This window comes from Monodelphis domestica, chromosome 2, assembly GCF_027887165.1.
Source record: "Monodelphis domestica isolate mMonDom1 chromosome 2, mMonDom1.pri, whole genome shotgun sequence".
In the NCBI taxonomy this organism is placed as follows: Eukaryota; Metazoa; Chordata; class Mammalia; order Didelphimorphia; family Didelphidae; genus Monodelphis; species Monodelphis domestica.
In genome coordinates this window covers 129,066,079-129,086,108 of record NC_077228.1, presented here as the reverse complement: position 1 = coordinate 129,086,108, position 20,030 = coordinate 129,066,079, and the positions used below count along the sequence as shown (strand labels likewise).

The following is a 20,030-nucleotide window of genomic DNA, read 5'->3' as shown; positions in this document are numbered from 1 at the left end:
TGTGGATGGTTTTCCTTATATTGAACCATCCTTGTATTCTTGGTATAAATCCTACTTGATCATAGTGAATGACCCTCGTGATCACTTGCTGGAGTCTTTTTGCTAGTATCCTGTTTAAGATTTTTGCATCTATGTTCGTTAGGGAGATTATTCTGTAGTTTTCTTTCTCCATTTTTGACCTGCCTGGCTTTGGAATCAGTACCATGTTTGTGTTGAAAACAGAATTTGGTAGAATGCTCTCTTTGCTTATTATGTCAAATAGCTTGTATAGTATTGGGATTAGACGTTCTTTGAATGTTTGATAGAATTCACTTGTGAATACATCAGGCCCTGGGGATTTTTTCTTAGGGAGTTCTTTGATGGCCTGTTGGATTTCTTTTTCTGATATGGGATTATTTAAGAATTCTATTTCTTCTTCTGTTAGTCTAGGCAATTTATATTTTTGTAAATATTCATTCATATCGCCTAGATTGGCATATTTATTGCCATATAATTAGGCAAAGAAGTTTTTAATGATTGCCTTAATTTCCTCTTCATTGGAGGTAATGTCCCCCTTTTCATCTATGATACTGTTAATTTCCTTCTCTTCTTTCCTTTTTAAAATTAGATTGACCAGTACTTTGTCTATTTTGTTTGTTTTTTCAAAGTACCATCTTCTAGTTTTATTTCTTAGTTCAATAGTTCTATCACTTTTGATTTTATTAATTTCTCCCTTAATTTTTAAGATCTCTAATTTGTTTTTTTCTGGGGGTTTTTAATTTGTTCACTTTTGAGTTTTTTTTAATTTGCATTTCCAATTCATTGATCTCTGCCCTCCCTAATTTGTTAATATATGCACTCAGGGATCTTGAGTACTGCTTTGGCTGAATCCCATAAGGTTTGAAAGGATGTCTCACAATTGTCATTTTCTTCAATGAAATTATTAATTGTTTCGATTTTGGAGTATCATATTATTTAATTTCCAATTGATTTTTAATTTGGCTCTCCATGTACACTTACTGATCATTCTTTTTATTGTGTTATGATCTGAAAAGGTTGCATTTATTATTTCTGCTTTTCTGCATTTGCATGCCATGTTTTATGACCTAGTGTATGGTCAATCTTTGTGAATGTGCCATGTGCTGATGAAAAGAAGGTGTATTCCTTTTTGTCCCTATTTATTTTTCTCCATATACCTATTAAATCTATTTTTTCCAAAATTTCATTCACCTCTTTTATCTCTTTCTTATTTATTTTTTTATTTGATTTATCTAAATTTGATAGTGGTTGGTTCAGGTCTCCCACTAGTATAGTTTTACTATCTATTTCCTCCTTCAATTCTCCTAGTTTCTCCATTAGAAATTTGGGTGCTATACCACTTGGTGAATACATGTTGATTATTGATATTTCCTTGTTGTCTATACTCCCTTTTATCAGGATGTATTTACCTTCCCTATCCCTTTTAATCAGGTCTGTTTTTGCTTTGGCTTTGTCAGATGTCATGATTGTAACTCTTGCCTTCTTTCTATCAGTTGAGGCTCAATGGGTCTTACTCCAACCTTTAATTCTGAACTTGTGAGTATCTACCTGCCTCATGTGTGTTTCTTGAAGACAACATATGGTAGGGTTTTGGATTCTAATCCATTCTGCTATTCAGCTACATTTTATGGGTGAGTTCATTCCATTCACATTCAAAGTTATGATTGTCACTTGTGAATTCCCCAGCATTTTGATATCCTCCCCTAATTCTGACCTTTCTTCTTTTGCTATAACCTTTTAAACCAGTGTTTTACTTTAAATCTATCCCCCTAGTCCCCTCCCTTGCTATGCTTCCCTTTCTGGCCCCTCCCTTTTTGTTCCCTTCTTGTTTTTTTTGTGTGTGGGGGTCTGTGAATTTCCCTCCCCCCTCTGCTTCCCTCCCTTTTTGTGTTTCCTCCCCCTTCCCCTCCTTAGTTTTCCCTTCTCCCTTACCTTGTTGGATAAGATAGAATTCAAGATTCCAATGGATCTAGATGCTCTTCTTTCTCAGATTTGATTTCGCTGAGAGAAAGTTTTAAGTAATACCAATTAGCACTCTCTTCCTCTCCTTCTTATAAGAGAATTCTTCCCCCCCCCCTTCCTGTGTGTATCTTTGTGTGACAAAGATTATTCTATTTAATTTATTTCTATTTCTTCAAGTATATCTTGGTACCATCATTGATTTTCCCCCTTTTTTTTCCTTTTCCCCCTCCAAATCATATTAATTCCCCAATCTTTCCCTATGAGTGATTCATCTGTGTACTCTTTTAATGCATACAATTTTTGAGAGTTACCTATAAAATTTCCCCCATATATTCATGTATATAATTTGATCTAGTGGTAGCCCTTATAGAAGAGAGTTTGAACAAAAAATTTTTTTTTCTCCTTTCCCCTTTCTTTCACATTTACCTTTTCATGTTTCTCTTGCTCTTTGTGTTTGGATGTCAAACTTTCCACTGAGCTCTGGTCTTTTCTTTACAAATACTTGGAAATCTTCTATCTTGTTGAATGTCCATACTTTCCCCTGGAAATATATAGTCAGTTTTGATGGATAGGTGATTCTTGGTTGAAGTCCCAGTTCTCTTGCCTTTCTGAATATCATGTTCCAGGCCTTGCAGTCTTTTGGTGTGGAAGCTGCCAGGTCTTGTGTGATCCTGATTGGTGCTCCTTTGTATCTAAATTTTTCTTTTTGGCTTCTTGTAAGACTTTCTCCTTAGCTTGGAAGCTCTTGAATTTGTCAATTACATTCCTGGGAGTTGTCTTTTGGGGATTTAGTATAGAGGGTGTCCTATGAACCCTTCCAATTTCTATTTTGCCCCCTTCTTCAAGAGCTTCAGGGCAATTTTGTTCAATTATTTCTTGTCGTATGGCATCAAGATTTTTGTTTATCTCTGGTTTTTCAGGTAGACCAATGATTCTATAATTGTCTCTCCTTCCTCTGTTTTCCTGGTCTGTCACCTTGTCATTGAGATATTTTATGTTTTCTTCTAATTCATTAGTTTTTTGACTTTGCTTTATTAATTCTTACTGTTTTGCAGGATCATTGTCTTCCAGTTGCTTAATTCTGGTCTTTAAAGACTGGATTTCTTTTTCAGTTTGGTCTGCCCTGCTTTTTGTGGCTTCCAGCTGTTTCTCCAATTGAGTTCTTGTCTTTCAGACTGTTGTTCTCTCTTTGAAAATTTTCCTATTTTTTTTTTTTGCCAGAAGGCTTCCATCTTTTGGATAAGCTCCAATTTGAATTCTCCCAGAGCTTGTGGACAGTTTCCATTTTTTGGTGGAAGGTTTTGATTTTTTTTTGAATTCCATCCTCTTTTTCCTCTGTAGCCTGGGTTTTCCCTCTGTAAAAGTTTTCAAGAGTCACTTTTTTTTCCCGTTTTTCTTGGAGGGTTGGTTTTGGGCACAATGAGCCATCCCTTTGGTGGTTTTCCCTTTCCTTTTTAGTCCAAAATCTGAGTGAGATGGGCAGGTTTTCTGTGGAGTTACATGGTGGGGCTTTTGTCTCAGGCAGGTTCTGGCATCTCTGCACAGTTTGCTAAAGTGCCTGAGCTCTGTGCTCTCCAGTGTGCAGGTGTCTCCTGTGTAACTGCTCTCAGGGGTAGATCCCTGGCAGTCCTTGTCAGTTCTCAAGAACCCTGGTGTGCCCCCCACTCACTACAGAGAGGAGTGGGGCTTTTGCCTCAGGCAGGCTCTGGAGTCCCCACAGTTTCCGCATTTTGCAAGAGCACCCGCGGTCTGTGCTCTCCAGTGGGCAGGGGTCTCCTGTGTAACTGCTCTCAGGGGTAGATCCCTGGCAGTCCTAGTTAGATCCCAAGGACCCTGGTGTGCCCCCCGACACACACACTCACTACAGAGACATCCCTCGCTCACTTGCTGTCTCTGTTGGGCACTCTGGTCCCAACTCTGGTTCTGTAGATGAAGTGGGGGAGGGTAGTTCAGATCACGTTTGGGTGCGAGCTTTTTCTCCTTCTTATAGTGTGGAAATGCTCAAACCCCATGTACCTTCAGTGCTGTGCCCTACTGTAGAGTCCCTCCGTTCTTCCAGAAATGATTTTTATATTCTTTTGAGGTAGTCTATTTCATTGGATGCTGGGGAGAGGAAGCAATTCACGTCTAGTTTGCCACCATGTTTACCCGGAAGTCTGTCCACTATAACTTCTTTACTTGCAATAATACTGGCTAGTGTGGTGGGGAGTTAACTCACACTTCCTCAGTTCTACCAGTGTCCTGGCTCACAAGATGGTGATTCTTGTGGGGACAAATAATAGCACCTGAAGCATCTCTATGAGGTCCGGGCACCTTCAATATAGGTAGTCTTGCTCTCTAGAAAGTGAGCTCCTTGAGAGCAGTAGCTGTCTTACCTTTTGATTTGTATTACCAGCACATTTATTAATTTTTCTTTCACTCCTTCATTCAGAAATTCGAAGACCCTAGAGGTTTCAGTGACTTAACAAAATGACCATGGCTATATGAAGGAATTAAGGAAATCAGAAAAGAATAGCAGTTTTGAGAAGCCAAAGCTGGTTAAGGTGAGCCAAGAGTTTGGCTCTCTTGACCAGGGTTGGTTTTAGTCATAGAAATTATGGACTCAGTCAGGTGATGTCTGAAACAGGAATTATCTTTCCCTCAAAACTCACCCATCTTCCAGATTGCCTTATTTCTGTTAAAGGAACCATGATTCTTCCTTTCTCTGAGGCTACTATTCCTGGCATCACCTTCAGTGTTTCACACCCAACATATACCTAACCATTGTAGGACCTCACCATTTCTACCTTACAATATCTTTCACTTTCTACCCTTTTTAGTTCAATCCTAACTCACCTGTTACCTAGATTATTGCAATGACTCCTTAACTTGGTCTCCCTGGTTCAAGTCTCTCCTCCAGTAAAAGCACTGCTGCTAAAGTGATTTTCTGTAAGCACAGACATGACTGTGTTATTCCCCTACTGAATGAATTCCAGTTTCTCCCTATTGTCTCTAGAATCAAATACAAAACCTCTGTTTAGTTCTTAAAGACCTTCATTACCTGCCCCCAAACTATCTTTCCAGATCCACTGGGCATTATTCTCCCTTCTGTAGTGTAGCCAACTTGAGCTTTTTTTCTGTTCCTCACACATTGTATTATCTTCATGCCTTTCTTTACACTGGGTAGCTCCATTGCCTGGAATTCAGTCTTACACACACTACTGACCAACAGCCACCCCTTGGCAGGAAAATTCAAGAACCCAGAAGTGGCAGTGCTCTGCAACCCCAGACAACCAGTCCTGGCAGGCAGCCATCATCCTGGGCAAAGACCGTAACCACTTCTGCAGGTGTTGCAGCTTCAACCTCCTCAGACTTCAAAGTTGCAGACAACCCTGAAAAGATACATATAGAAAATCAATGCTGTGTATTGTTTCCAAAGCAGAAGAGTGATAAGGGCCAGGTTAAGTGACTTGCTCAGGCTCACTTAGCTGGAAAGTATCTGAAGCCAAATTTGAACCCAGGACCTTCCAACTCCAGGTCTGGCTCTCTATCCACTGAACGACCCAGCTACTCCCAAAACAGAATTCTATTTACCTGGTTCAATGTCAGAAATAGATAATGTCTAGTAATGGAAATTCTACCAAGGAAGATAATTACCATCTACTTTGCTGCTGTACTCTAGTACCTCTCCCTCTGACTTCTATGTAAAACCTCCTGTTTATGTTCTCTGTCTCCCAATAGAATGTGAGCTTCTTAAAAATAAAGGCATTTCTATGGTATCTCTGGAATTTAGCATAGTTATTCGTACATAACAAATATGTAATAAAAGCTTTTCATATATTGGCTCAATCATTCATTTATAGAATCCTTTTTCTTTCAAATTTTATTTCAAGCACTACCTTCTATTCAAGCTTTTTCCTGATCCACTCAACTGCTAATTCCTTCCTTCTTAGACTCCCTTGTATTTATTTATATTTATTCTCTATGTTTCTTTCTGGATATTCTTATATATACACTTGTTTTCTTCTCTGTTAGAATTCTGTTCCTTGAGGGTAAAAATTGTCTCATTCTTTGTATTTGTATCCTCAGTATCTAGCACAATGGATGTATGGTATATAGCACATGCTTAATAAATATCGATTGATTGAATATAGGGACCAAGAAGAATTTTGTTTTTCTAGGGGCTTATAGGTCTTTTTTTTTTAACCCTTATCTTCTGTCTTAGAATTGATACTAAGTATTGGTTCCAAGATGGGAGAGTAATAAGGGTCAGCCATTTGGGGTTAAGTGACTTACCCAGGTTTATACAGTCTGAGGTCAAATTTGAACTCAGCACCGTCTGCCTCCAGGACGGATTTTCTATCCATTGAGCCACATAAGTTGCCTTTCAGATATAGTAAAAAATTATTTTTATTTGAAAATGCAAGGGGAAGGATTAAAATTCCTAGGTAGAACTACTAAGACTTATGATAAAGAGTATCAATAATGTTAAAGGATGAAGCCTATTAACACCTAAAATGTCCAAGAAAAGGACAATAATAGTACTTATAAACTTATATACACAAATACATAACTATGAGTAATAAAACATGAGACCAATGACTTTCTATGAGTAGAGCATAGAAATGGCATAGATTAATTAAGAGGGCAATGAGACAAAAAAATAGTTAAAAACTATGGAATTTAAGCATTACCATTGCTCCCTTTTCTGAGTAGGCACTGGGAATACAAACCAATCAATTACCAAAATTTATTAAGGATTTACCATGTGCTGGACACTATGCTAGGTGCTGAGGATACAAATAAAAAAACAACTAGCCAGGCCAGATCCTTAAGGAATCTGCACATCTGAGCTGCAGGGACTCCAAAAATTCATTACTTGCTGATCAGTGTTTCCCCTGAGAAACCTCCCAAACGTAGCCAGGCTGGTTTGATATTGAACCAAAGTTTGGAGATTTTCCAACTATATAGGATCTTCCAGAGCTTGTGTTCCACTTTGAGAACCCAGTGTCACACCTGTACCATGACGGAGCAGCATAATCAGAATTTATTTAAGAAGCATTATCTGTTAAGAAGACCTGCTGGCTTTTTGTTTGGTAAATGGCTAAGTAAGTTGTGGGACATTAATAAAATGTATTACTGTTCCATAAAAAATAATAACTATACACCACAAAGATTTATACCTTGTGATGAAATAGGATCTATACCAGGAATGCAGGGATGATTTAATCAACATAATTGATTATATTAATAACAAAAATAATAAAAAGCATATGATTATATCATTAGATGCAGAAAAAACCTTTAGTAAAATAAAACATTCATTCCTATTAAAAACATTGAAAAACATAGGTATAAATAGAATTTTCCTTAAAGTTATACCAAGCATCTACTAAAACCATCAGCAAATATTACTTGTAGTGGGGATAAGCTAGAAGCCTTCCTAGTAAGATCAAGTGAAATAAGGATGCCCATTATCACCACTATTATTTAACATAGTATTAGAGACACTAACAGTAGCAAAAAGAGAAGAAAAAAAGAAATGGAAAGATCAGAATGGACTAAGAGTTAATCAAACTGTCACTTTCTGCCAGACAATATATAATGGTCTGTGTGGAAAATCTTAGAGAATTAACTAAAAAATTTGTTGAAAATATTGATAATTTCAGTAAAGTAGGAGGACATAAAATAAACCCACATAAATCATAAGCATTTCTATGTATATTACTAACAAAGCCCTGTAAGAAGTGATATAAAGAGATATTCCATTTAAAATAACCACAAGTAGAATAAAATATGAGGAAAACCTGCCACAACAAATTCAGGAACTGCTCAAATGTAATTATAAAACACTTTTTGCACAAATAAAGTCAGATCTAAATAATTATAGAAATATTAATTGTTTATGGATGGCCAGAATATAATTAATAATATAATTAAAATGGCAAACCTACCTAAACTAATTTACTTATTCAATGTCATTCCAATTAAGTTACCAAAAAAATTATCTTATTGAACTAGAAAAATAGTAATAACAAAATTCATTTAGAAGAACAAATGATCAATATAAAGAGAATTAATAAAAAAAAGTTAAGGCAAGAGGTCTAACAGTACCAGATTTCAAACTATATTATAAAGCATTAATTATCAAAACTCTCTGGCCACTGGCTAAGAAATAGAAAGGTTGATCAGTGGAACAGAAGAGACAAAACAAACAGTAGTAAAAAATTATAGTAATTATAGAACCAGGATATTGGGATAAGAAATCACAATTTGGTAAAAATTGCTGGCACAACTGGAAAATAATATGGCAGAAACTAGGTATAGATCAATACCGTATATCATTCTCTAAGATAAGATCAAAATGGAAACATGATCTTTAAAAGAAGATATCATAAGCAAATTAGAATAGAGAAATTATTACCTATCAGATATATGGAGATGAGATGAGCGGTAAAGGCTAGGCAATGGAGGTCAAGTGACTTGCCTAGGGTCACACAGCTGGGAAGTGTCTGAGGCCAGATTTCAACCTAGGACCTCCCATCTCTAGGCCTGGCTTTCAATCCACTGAGCTACCTAGCTGCCCCCTCATTTCTTCTTGAATCACTTTTATTTCTCTTTCCCACTTTTCCTCTGCCTCTCTTAATTGGTTTTTTAAGTCCTTTTTGAGTTCTTCCAGAATCTGTGTGTGTGTTTCCTTTGCTTTCACTGTTCCCTTCTGTGTCTGTACCTTGCTCTTTCCATAACAGTTCTTTAATTAGCTGCTTTTTTTTTGTTGTTTGCTCATTTTTTTTTCTATCTAATTATAGGTAAACTTGGGAGGGATGATGTGATGGTCTGATGACTGAGAGCTCTGAGAGTCCCCTACCCCTAATGATTCAATTTACCTTTGAGATGCTGATAGCTTTAAGACTTGCCTTAGGCTTAGGTGTAAGCTTTTGATCTCACTCTCATCTTGATCAGGTCTGGGGCTGGTCAAATTCTAGCCCCAGGCTTAGGCCCAAGTTTTTGGTCTGCTGTGTACTTAATCTAATCACTCACACCCTTTATTGTCCTGTTTTGGAGCTTTAGGCAAAAGAGATCAGTACTTACTACTATAAGCTACTCCAAAGTGTCCTTATCCTTATCCCAAGCCTAGACTGGAATTCCTTGGTCTGGGGCTCCAGACTTCTCCTAAGGTTTGAAATTTCAAGGGGTATGGGTTGGCTTGTACTACTATTTGCCCAGGCAGGATCTCAAGATCTGGATGTTGACTTGGAAATCGGTTCCGGAACCTAGGACAGCAGATATGGGGTGGGTGTGTGTGGCTTGTTCCTGGCTTGCTCTTCCCTCCTTGCTACAGCTTCTTGATGGGTCTGCTCTCCTCCTACCCCAGTACCCTAGATGTTCTTTACCAACCTTTTGGGTTTTTTTTTCTTGAAAATTGTTTCCCTCTGTCTCCTTGTTGGTTCTTTCACTCCTATATTCATTTTGTGGTGATATTTTAATCTTGGGCAGAGAGGATTCTCGTTGCTCTTGATTACTCTGTCATATTGACTCCACCCCTCTTGATAAATTTTCAATGAGAGTATTTACATGTTAGAAATTGGCAAATACTATATAAATTAGGGCTTGATTTATTTTGTTGATTGTTTAGTCTTAATTAAGTGAGTGATGGAGAAAATGTTAATAATGCAGATTAAACTTTAAAAATGCCTATCTTCTTCCTCTTTGGAAGCTAGTTACTAACATCTAAATTTGCTAAAATTTAAAATTGTTAAAGATTTGCTAGCACATACTGAACAAGGATTTCCGCCACAGTCTCTCCAATAAATGGCCATTCAGCTTTTACTTGTGCTTAGCACAGTACCTGTATTTAATTCAATTGAAAAGTTTTTGTACAAATAAAATAAACATTGCCCAGATTAGAAGCAAAGTAAAATATTGGGGGGAAATTTCATAAACACTCTTCTCAGATAGAGATATCTCTAAAATATAAAGAGAACTTTGACAAATTTTTGGGTGTAGGGGCCATTTCCCATTTGATCAATGAGCAAAATATATAAAAAGACAATTTCTGGATGAAGATATTAAAGCTATATGAAAAAATGCTCTAAATTGCTATTGATTAGGAAATGCAAACAAAACAATTCTGTTATAGCATATCATCAGATTGACTAAAATGACAAAAGGGCAAATTTTCAAGGGAATGTAGAAAAGTAGGGTAACTATTACACTGTTGGTAGAACTGTGAACTGATCCAATCATTTTGGATACTGATTTGGAACTGTGCCCAGAGAGATTTAAGACTGTATACCCTTAGACCCAGCATTGTTGTTGGGTCTATTTCCCAAGGGGATCAGGGGAAAAGGAAAAGAAACCTTTTGTTTATAAAAAATATTTATAGCAGCTCTCTTTGTGGTAAAAAGAATTAGAAATTGCAGAGATGTCCATCAATTGGGAAATGGCTAAACAATTATGTGATTGTGATGGAATGCTAGTGCACCATAAGAAACAATGAGTAGATTAATACAAAAAAAACTTGGGAAGAACTACATGAGATAATGAAGAGTAGAATAAGTAGAACCAAGAGAACATTAAATATAGCTATAGATTTAATATTTGAATAATAACTTGTGATTGTTTATCTCTAGAGAATGAGTTGAAAATGGAAACATGAAAAACACAATCTATATATACATGTCTGTTTTCTGGGTTATGCTAGATGATGTCTTCTATGGAGTGGAGAGGGGAGGGAAGGACTGAGATACCTGTAAATAAATTCCATTAATAAAAAATTTTTGAAATAGTGGATAAAAAATAATGAACATGAAAAATTCAGAGAAGCTTAAGACATATAAACGCATATAACCAGGAAAATAATAGCTACAATGATTGTAACAATGTAAATAGTAGAACCCAAACTGAACAACATGTAATTACAGTTATCTCTTCCATATCACTATTAGGTGTGCAGAACCCTTGCATTATGGAAAATCTGCATAAATGTTTTTGGTCTTCTCTTCATGCCGGAGAAGGTCTGATTTTTTTCTTTTTCTTTTATGGGGTGTTTATAGTACCTTCCTGTAAATTTGGGGTTAAACATGTATTTCTGAATTTCAACTTTTTCTGTGTAGTCTGCTGGTCTTCATGTATCACGTATAGCTTCCACAAAACTCCACCCAAATTGCAATTTAATTTCTTGTGCCACTTCATGATATATTGAGACCAATGGGGAATGATGTAGAAGGGATAACTGTATTATGACCAAACATGGCCCTAAAGAGAAGATGAAGGAAATGCATCTCCCCCCCTTCTTTGCAAAGGTGGGGAATTATGGAAATAGATTTTTTTATCTAGTTATAGGGTCAAAGTACTTCTGTCAGAGTATGCACAGTTTAGTAATTTTAGAACAGACTGAGTTCAATCTTGAAGTCTTCTAAAAAACCCCAAATGCCCCAAACCTCATGCCTCTGTAAGGGGGAAAAGGCAGTTGTTTTTAAAGGGTTAGATTTGATTATTTAAGAGTTTGGTCTCTAGGGATTTAATTACTAAATCCCAAATGAATGATAGAGTCAGAATGGATCTTATGGTAGTTTATTTTACAATAAAGAGGGAAGATATTAAGGAAGATAGAAAGAGAGGAAAAAGAGAGCCTCGAGCCAGGCAGTAGTTAGTTCAGAGATCCCTGCCAAGGGAAAGGAATCTCAAGATGGTGGCCTTTCCAGAGGCTGGTGCCTTCAGAAAGGCCAAGGGAAAGGGAGTCAGCCTTTTTACTCACCAGGTGTCAGTCCAGTCAGCAGATCCTTCTGCCCCTCTTCACCAACCTCAACTTGAAAGTATGAAGAATTGAATTCTTACAGGAACTTCCACTCCAAGACTCCTATCTCCACTTCCAAAAATAAAGAACTCTCAGAAGAACTGAGTTCAGGCCCTTGTCTCTTTCTTTTAAAGACCTTTTTTCCTGCCTCACTTCCCCTAATTCCAGATCTACCAATCACAACTGACTCTCTGCTCTAGGACTGCCCAGAAGGTAGTTAGTCGGTTTTGATTCATTACCCACTATGGCACATGCGGGTCACAGACCTCCACTTCATGATTAAGTGGGATATTTGCACTTTTGGTGATTAGATCTAAATGGGCTGATCTTTTAAGTACCATGTTTGCACTTTTTTGTGATTGAATTTAAAAATAGGCAGGTCTCCATATTTAACTTTTAAGTAGGGTGTTTACAATTATGGGGATTAAAATCTAAAAATAGACGAATTATAATTTAAATCTTTACAATCAGGGAAGTACCTTCATTGTTACAATCAGGGGAGAATTAAATTTAATCTTCACACCTCCAACTAGAATTTCTCCTGAGAATATCACAAAATTTGCTCATATCTAAAAGAATTCTTGTACAAATAAGCAGGACAACAAAACACTAAATATAAAACAAATTTTATTAAATCAGACAGCAAACACAAAAGATTGTTACCTGAGCTAATAGTGAGGAAAACTCTTTTCTCTGGTGAGCATCCAACTGATCCAGGGACTTTATAACCCTCCAGACTTAGAGTTCTACATTGGGTGGTATACCTAAGAGGAAGAAAGGGTTTGGGCTTAAGGGGAAGTTCAATAGCTTTCTTTTCTCCTTCTAAGTCTCTCATTCCCCCTGTGTTTTGGTCTGTGTCTCTATCTGACTCCCCACTGTTAGAATCCTAGTCTAGGTAGGAAATGATGCATTAACTAATTTTTTACTTGTATGCAAACATATACATGACAGTCCACTTTTTGCCATTAAACATATCTATGTGCCCTGTAATGTTGCCTTTCTGTCCTACAGCATTCAAATAAAATTCTTCTGCCTACAACTCTACCTTTCCAACCTTATTTGCACTGCTTTAAAAACTATTACTTTCAGTTTTTCAGCCTTTAAAAGTTCTAATTTTAGGTGGATTCTTGAATTAATGAGTCATATACACCAGTTCTTACTGCTTTGTGCCTGTTTCCTCCTTAATGCCTGTTTCTGAAAACCTCCATAATTATCCTGTAATTCCAATAGTTTTCTAAGTTCAAATTTGGGCTTCTTGAGCATCTTTTTTCTTTTCAAACAAATACATCTCAAAAAGAGTAAATGGACTGACAAATCTTTTCTATATCTTTTTCCATTGTGGCCTGGAATCAATTTATTGACAAATTCTTTCAAGTCATTTGTCTATATTCCCTGACTTGATTTTCATCATCTTCATGCAAATTTGATGGACCTCTTGGTACTGTTCATGAAAGAACTTACGGACCTGTTTGTTGAGCTTCTTAGTAAAACGAATATTGAAAAGGCAGATCAAATAAGCATTAGTACTTTTTACATAAATATGGAATTCAGTTGTAATTTGCCATTTTTTGACCATGGATCAATCCTTATCAAAGGTAAGGTCCATTCCATGGAAATTGTCAAATAATTTTTACCCTGAAAATATAAAGAAATTGACTTGAACTTATTTAAAGCATCCTTTTCATTCTTTGCATAAACAAGGCCTTGTGATCAAGATTTTGTCAATATTGCATTTATTGTATATCAATAGGGCCTTGACATTATATCAATCTTTCTTAAAAATGGATTAGTGCTTCCTTTTTTTGGCTTTTTAAAAACTGTTTTTAGTCAGATGTTTATTATTCTTGCTATCCACCACGTTCTCTGCAGAAAGGCCAAAAACATTTACCAGTACTTTTTACATCAACTCTATTTAGAGTGGACTAGAATAATCAGAGTTGATTTCAAAGAGGGGTTAGTATATAAGCTAGATCTTGAAGGATGAATAGACTTTGGATAGGCTTGAAGAACTAGGGAAGGCTGTTGTAGTATGAGAGACCAGAGTGAGCAAAGACAGAAACAGAAACAAACATATGTAGAAAAAAGCATGTGTAGGAGACAGTAATTAAATATTCATTTTTTTCCCACTTATACTCAGACTCAGTTTTCTAAGAACATATCCTTGAGTTGCATCTTGAATTCTTTTATTCTTTGGAACACATTATTCCAGTACCTCCTATGGTTTTTTGGTAGGTATAGAATAGTCTTGTGTTCTTTGAATTTCCTTTCCTTAATATCTGAAGGTCTTTCCCTTGGTCACTTGTGGAATCTTTTGTTAATCAATGGAATTCTTCAATTTAACCACTAGGGTATTTTGTGGTTTATAGCATATGGTTTCTTTTTAGAGACCATTTGTGAATTCTTTCAATTGGCTCATTGTTTTTCTATGTTCAGAAGTTCTGAGAAGTTTAAAAAACTTTTTTTTTTAATTTCTTGCATTATAATGTTGAGGGTTTTTTTTTTACTTGACACTTCTTTTGGGATACCTATTATCTTTAATTTCTCTCTACAATCCCATTTTTGAGATCAATATGTTTTGCTCATATAGAGATCATGCTTTCTTTGAACATTTTTGCTTTTTATTTTTTGCTCCTTTTCTTGCTGATTGTCTTTCACTTTCATCTACTTACTTTCCATTTTTCACTCCTATTCTTTCAGCTTGCTTTTCACTTCCACATATTTGCATTCCCAATCAATTATCTTCTCTGTGGTTTCTTTGGTAAGACTTGTCACAATTCTATCAATTATTTCTTCAATGCAGACTATATATTATGCATTCACAATTCTTAATTCTCTTTCAAACCATTCAGGCACAACCTGCTGTGGTTCTATGTTCTTTTGGCAGAACCTGTAGGGTCTTCTTCATCAGGTATTTATTTATTTTCCTTTGTCTTGAAATACGTATTCATACATGCCTCATTCTCTTAGATGATCTGGAGAGCATGTTTCCTTATGTTGTTATTATTATTATTATTATTACTGTTGGTTTATCTAATTATACTCAATATCTTAAAGTTTTCTTCATCCTGAGATTTGCAATTTTCATTTTTCTTCATACTGTTTTCCCTAATTGCTTACTTTCTGACTCCCTTACTTTTGCTGGTGCTTTCTCTGAAAGTTGGATCTCTAAGTGTCTTAGCTTCCTTCCAGGGAGGGCAATTCACCAGCCCTAGTCTCTACCCTACATGATTTCTTTACCCAGTGTAGCATCCTAGGTATATTATCATCTTGAAAGTATTATTGATGTATTGAATTTGTAAATTATGTGCTCATATACCAGACTCATGGTCATATTATTTCTTGATTATTGTATTTCCAAATCTTGAGTCTAAAGGATAAAAGAATTCCTGGACAGGACATTAGCTGCCACAGGGTCCTAGCTACCTCCTTGTTAGACCACATTCCATTCCAAGTCACATGTTTGATTAACCTCCTCCTCTATGATCACGTGGTTGTCAATTGAGCCAATGTTAAATCCTATGTCATGTCATATGTTCATTAGCTACCTCCCACTCCACATTCCTGGATTCTCCAATAAAAGATTGGGAACACATGCAGCCCTCTCTCTCAACATCATCAACAGAGGAGCATGCTGGTGCATGTGTTTTAACTCTTAGTCTCTGAGTCTTTATTATGTTCTCTCTCTCTCTCTCTCTATCCCCTTCACTCAGTTTCCCTCAGTTTCCAAGGTGTCCACTCACAAAAAGATTAATAAGTAACTGCAGGTGGTTGCTATACTTGGACACTAGGTAATTTTCCATAGGCTTTAGTGAGGTGCCACACAACTACATATGGGTCCTACCTCTGTTTTCTCTATTCTGTTTCCAAACAGAGGACTGACATGCTGCTATCACATCCTAAACAAAGTTCTGCCATTTTGGAATTTGGGTCTTCATGACACTGAGGGGAATGTTAGAATTTAGTGTGTAGAGTTGAGTTCTGTTGCAAAGTTAAAGAAATTTGGCTTATGCAGACCTGATGTCAGGAACAAGATAGGTGGTGGGGTGCTCCTGAATTTGAAGTTAGAGATTATATGCTTTCCCTGATAATCATTTCAGAGCATTTACCTTGTTTGAGTTCTTGGTGTTCTAGATTGCAGAGATATTTGAAATTGTTTCATCTCTGGCTTATAATTCCTATTTTGGATAAGTTTGAGAGCTCATGAGGATCAAAGGGAATGTCTAGTTTGCCATCTTGTTGGTCCCATGATCCAGAAGTAAAGTAAAATTGCCTTGACTATGGAACTAGAGAGTAATGGTAAATAATGTCTATAGAGTACTTTAAGAATCAGAGAACAGTCTTAAACATATCTAAAGCCGTATTTTTATCTCCAACATTGTTTTCCCTATTTTAATTGATTTTCTACTTATCTCCTATTTAGCGAGGCTTGAAATAGTGTATTAAATAATCCACCCAACAGATTGCTTCCAAACATATTTTCCAAAAACATACATCTTTTGTCATGTAATTTCTCTGTTTAGAAGTCCCTTTCAGAACTAAACACCCTTGCCTGGCATTCAAGCACCCATGATAACCTCATTCCATCATTCTAAGCCAACATTATTTCCCTCTACTCCTTCAAAGGCACCCCTCTGCATATACCATGATCATTCTTAGCTTCATGCTTTTGCTCATGTTTTCTCCCGTCTCTGTCTATAGGCCTTTTTCATCCTTTTCTATGTTTTATCCACATCCTCCCTTAAATCCTCCCTTCTTTAGCAAGCTTCCCCCCCTACTGTGGTTTTCATTGATCTACTGTCATTGAATATGAACTACCAGTGCTATAAAATGCATATTGGTACATTTTGTTTTGATATAACACTTTGCAGCAAATACCCAAAGACTGCCCCTAACCTTCTTGATCCCCACATGCAGATAAAATACCTAAACAAAACTATCTAATAGATTGATTGAGACCTAGTATATATATTGGAGATTCTTAGAATTTATGGTCTGTAGGGGGCAGCTGGGTAGTTCAGTGGATTGAGAGCCAGGCCTAGAGACGGGAGGTCCTAGGTTCAAATCCGGCCTCAGCCACTTCCTAGCTGTGTGACTCTGGGCAAGTCACTTGACCCCCATTGCCTACCCTTACCACTCTTCTGCCTTGGAGCCAATACACAGTATTGACTCCAAGACGGAAGGTAAGGGTTTAAAAAAAAAAAAAGAATTTATGGTCTGTAAAAATTAAAATTAATATACAATAACTTCAAATATTATATTTTATAAGATTTGTTAATAATCACCAGAGGTAACAAAATAAAAATGTAAACAAAATAAAACCACGTGCCCATGGCTAATTTATTTGCTCAAACAGCCTGCTCCACCAATGTCCCAACCCAGGAAGGAAAGAGAGCTAGCCACAAAAGACCACCCTATTTATCTCCTGTCTACATTAGCATGTAACGGTAGGAAGTCAGTGGGTTCCTGGAAATGTAGCTTAGAGGCACAAGATTTCCAATTACATAGGTCTCAGGACTACTTCCTACTCTTAAAAATTATTAAGTATTCCTTTGTATTCTTAAAAATTATACCTTAAAGAGCTTTTATTTATCTGTATTTACCTATTAAATATTAAAACTAATTAGATATAAAATATAATTTGTCAAATAGTAATTATTGAAAATAACAATAATAAGCTTATTACAAGTTAACATAAATATAAATCACATTTTAAACAAAAATGAACTATATTTTCCAAAATAAAAAAAAATTATTAGAAGAGTGATTTTACTACTCTTTTTTAAAAGACATTGTTTTATATATTTTTGCAAATCTTTTTTATGTTAGGTTTAATAGAGCAAGTTCTCATATCTGCTTCTTCATTTTGGTTGATGTACATGAAGAAAATACTCATTCACAGATATATAACTGGGAAAGGAAAGAATGTTTTAATAGACAAATTACACCTTAGAATTATTATGAAAATAGTTCTTATCTCAGAATTAGGGTGAGTTAATCCCAAAAAGGGTATTGGAGAACCCCAACAGTCCTCACACAACACTTTGAAAACTACTGAATGCCCAGCAACCTGTATGTCCAACCCACATGTGCTTTTACTTTAATTAAAGCCTATAAAGTCCATGCTTTATTCATTTTTTTCTTTCTCCCTTTCATTTTGTTTTTTTCCCTCCCATTTCTCTTCTTTTCCTCTTTTCTCTATCACCTTAGTCTTCTCCCTTCTCTCTCTTAGTGATACATAACAAAACCATTTCTTTTGTCTCTTTCTCAATCTCACTCCCTCTTTTCTTCTGTGTCTCTCTACCTTTTCTTTTCCATTTCTCTTCCTAACCATGTCCACACATCTCCTCAACCAAAGTAATGCAGAACAATTGAAAACCATGCTCCGTGTCACTGTAGCTCTTCAGAATACAGGAATAGAGCAAAGCTGTTCCTCTTTTGGTTGCTTTTCCAAGGAAGTTCAGTCATGTTAGTTCCGTGATCATCTTCATGCTTCTTTGGCCAACCTTCTATGTGTAGATGAGGTAGGGAGTACAACTCTCCAGAGCTCACAGCAGCCATGGAGATCTTGTTGATCACATTGTCATTGTTTTCCATTCTAAATATACAATACTTTCCCTCTAAGTCCCATCCTAAATCTGAATCTGTTGCATTGTTAGTAGCAAAGAAAATCCCTGACATTTTTCTAAGTAGCATTTTTCATCTTTCCTTTTTTATGTGTGAAAGAAATTATATTTTACCAATTACATGTAATAACAATTTTCTACATAAGTTTTCTGAAGTTATATGACCCAAATTGTCTCCCTTTCTCCCTTCCCAGTGTGAATTTTAAGTAACAACGCTAAAATTATCCTTTACACCAGAGATGGTAAGAGCAATTTGATCTTCATTATACATGTATCATCATACAAAACATATTTACATATTATTCATTTTTGTAAGAGAATAATCACATAAAGCCAAATATAGAAATATAGCCATAAATCACATAAAGCCAATATAGAAATCCAAATAAGCTAAAGTGAAAATATTATGTTTTGATCTGTATTCTGACTCCAACAGCATTTTTCATCTTTTTTTTTTTAACGCTTACTTTCCATCTTGGAGTCAATACTGTATATTGGTTCCAAGGCAGAAGAGTGGTAAGGGCTAGGCAATGGGAGTTAAGTGACTTGCCCAGGGTATCTGAAGTAAGATTTGAACTTAGGACCTCCCATCTCTAGGTCTGACTCTCAATCCACTGAGCTACCCAGCTGCCCCCCATTTTTCATCTTTTAAAGAATGAAGATCAAGCATAATCTTGTTTGCTCCTCACAACCAACCCCTATATCTTTATAGGCAGGCCTTTTTCTTCCACATAAGGGGAAAACTAGAAACAGAGATCAAGTTATTTACCTCATATTAAAAAAAAAAAGTTTATATTAGAACAGATGGTGAGGGTCTTGAGGCCATGCCGTATGAAGATTGGTCTAAAAAGTAGAGATGTTTAGCTTGGGGAAGAGAGAGATGGGGAGTACATAATTGTTTTCAACAATTTGAAGAACTGTCAAGTATAAAAGGAATAAGGCTTCTTTTGTTCGTCTAGAGTATAGCACTATGAAGAATGGATGAAAATGACAAGGAAGAAAATTTAGGCTTGCTGTTAGGCAAAACTTCCTTGTAAGTGAAGCAGTATAAGAACAGAAAGGGCTGCCTTGGGAAAGCTGTGGTTCCCCTTCATTGGAAGCTTTGTTAAAAATAGGCCAGATGACTACTTATAGGGAATACCCTTGTGGATATTCTTTTTCAGCTGGGTAGGACTGAATAGTCAGTTATGCTGTTGAAGTCCTCTCCAAGAGTGAAGTTCTGTGTTTTCAGGATTCTTACTCTTAATAGTCACAGAGTCAGTCCATTGCTGTCTCTACTGTATCATGCTCCCTCTTCTCTCTCCTTTCCAGAGGAAATAAGACTAAACTTGCCCTTAAATACAAATCTTGTGTCTTTATTTCAAAGAAGCAATGCTTTATAGTGTAAAGAACAATCCATAAACCTGGATTTGAATCCCAGCTCTGCAAATGAACAGCTATGTGGACTTGGGTCAGGAAGTCAATAAGTGTTGGGGTTCACTAGCCACAACACATTACATATTCATGGGTGAATACTCAGATGGGAGGTTGAAGACTGAGGGAGAATGAGTGATGAGGGAAGAAGAGAGGGGAAACAATAAAGGAAGAAAGACTCAGAGATTAAAGATTCAACAACCTGGGCTCCAGCTTGTGTGCTCCTCTGATGGTGC

At 36.3% G+C, this 20,030-nt stretch overlaps 1 protein-coding gene and 1 pseudogene across 1 annotated transcript in view; one reads left to right on the top strand and one right to left on the bottom strand.

The window, feature by feature from the left end:
• Nucleotides 1-20,030, top strand: part of SLC30A10 (solute carrier family 30 member 10) — a 62,449-nt gene that overhangs the window by 10,976 nt on the left and 31,443 nt on the right. The gene's annotated exons all lie outside the window — the stretch shown is intronic.
• On the bottom strand, nt 5,212-18,352 carry LOC100618391 (40S ribosomal protein S3a-like; annotated as a pseudogene).